This window comes from Salvelinus sp. IW2-2015, linkage group LG6.1 (assembly GCF_002910315.2).
Source record: "Salvelinus sp. IW2-2015 linkage group LG6.1, ASM291031v2, whole genome shotgun sequence".
NCBI lineage: Eukaryota > Metazoa > Chordata > Actinopteri > Salmoniformes > Salmonidae > Salvelinus > Salvelinus sp. IW2-2015.
Window position 1 is genome coordinate 27,340,535 of NC_036845.1, and position 1,710 is coordinate 27,342,244.

At 42.8% G+C, this 1,710-nt stretch overlaps 1 protein-coding gene across 1 annotated transcript in view; it reads right to left on the bottom strand.

Moving 5' to 3' along the window:
* The window catches only part of spon2a (spondin 2a, extracellular matrix protein), a 12,531-nt gene extending 11,537 nt beyond the window's left edge, over positions 1 to 994 (bottom strand). The window contains exon 1 of the mRNA XM_023989537.2: positions 769 to 994. The gene's annotated coding sequence lies outside the window, so the exon portion shown is untranslated. The remainder of the gene's footprint in view (positions 1 to 768) is intronic.
* Positions 995 to 1,710: the final 716 nt, after the last annotated feature.

Sequence of the window (1,710 nt, forward strand, 5' to 3'; positions counted from 1 at the left end):
ACACACACACACCATGAAAGGAGGTCAGATGATTCCTCTCTTCCAAATGCAAGCTGAAGACAAACCACAGTGATGCCAGTGTAGGCGGGAGTTACGAGAAGGAGAGAAACATGAAGATGAATGCAGGGTTTGAGAGAGGGACATATGCTGAAGCATTCACCAGATACCCGGCTTTATTCTTTTATTCTAAACCCTCAGCAGAAAGAGAAAGAGTAGAGAGGAGGGAGAGAAGAGARAGAGGCAGACAGCACTATCACCTTTGCCTTTTTGGTAACAGGAGCATACACACAAATACATACCAACTCACACATCATGTAAAAACAAACTTACACACTAAGGGATGCACAAATAGAGATGTACAGTAGGGACCAGYACATACACATATACCAAACCCAGACCTGGGTTGAAATACTATTTCAAATATCTCAATTACTTTCACATACATTCAAAGTAARTATTTAGATATATATTYTTTGAAAAGACAAGTAGTTGAATATTTTCATGTATTTGGAAATACACTTAGAAAGGTTTKGAAAAATTCTAATACACTGACTCAAATACACTCCCAGGCATTTAACCCAGGTACTTGAAAATAGTATTTGAAATAAGTATTTGAATATACTGTCAAAGAAAAAGTATTTGAAATACCAAATACACATTTCTTTGAACCCGGGTCTGACAGAACCACACACTCATGCACACTAATACTCATGCACATACTCAGAGTGTCTTAATCGAACCCTCAGGGTTGTAGATTGAGTTTCTTACCTGGGAAGGACGACTCAGTAAATGACAGAGGATATATCAGCAGGACAGAAAGACAGCACGACAGCAAGGAATACTCAGCTCCAGTCACTCGCTCTCTTTTCTTTTTTTTCTCTTCCTCTCTCTCTCTCTCTCTCTCTCTCTCTACTGGCACAGTCCGTCTGGTTGCGGGAGGCAGGGTGCCTTATCACAGTCTTCCTTCCTCACTCCACTCTATCTCTCTCCAAATCTCCCTTTCTTCCACCCTCCTCCCTCATTGTATCCCCTTCTACCCCCCCTCTCTCTAGCTTTCTCTCTCCCTCCCCTTCTTTTCTCCCCTTACCTCTCCTTGTATGGGAAGGCAGTGCACAGCACCCCCCTTCTCCTCTATAGTATCTCTCCCTCTTTCTTCTGCCCTTTTTCTCATTCTCTCTCTGTGTGTACACACACAACTTCTCCCACTGTCTCCGTGTTGCTCTGAAAATTCAGTTACCCCTAACCTCATATTGTTGACAAGGTAATCAACACCGTGTTACCCACAACTTAATAGATCTTACTTATCATTCCGATTGTACAGTGTTTACGTTTTCTCTGAACTATTTTAATTATTACATTTGGGGCGGAGAAATCCCAAAAGTCTGGTTGTTGAATAATGACAGATCAGCAGTCTGGCTCTGGAAAAGGGAAGTGCTTCCATCCAATAATGAATAGAACAGGGCTGAGCCTTAGTGGTCAATCCAGCTAGTGATTCCACTGGACAAACTTCCTCTGGTCAGTGAAGTGAAGGAAGGAGGGTGTATTAAAGCCCTGTCTGTCTGTGTCTTGACATAACTATTCCCCCACAGCCACAGCTGGTAAACACATGGGCAATTTAGGAGGGGCTCCATTACCGAGCTGGCTATTGATCCACGTGTTGGGGCGCAGTGTGAATGAGTGTGTGTGTGTGTTTGGTTTTACTATCCTTGT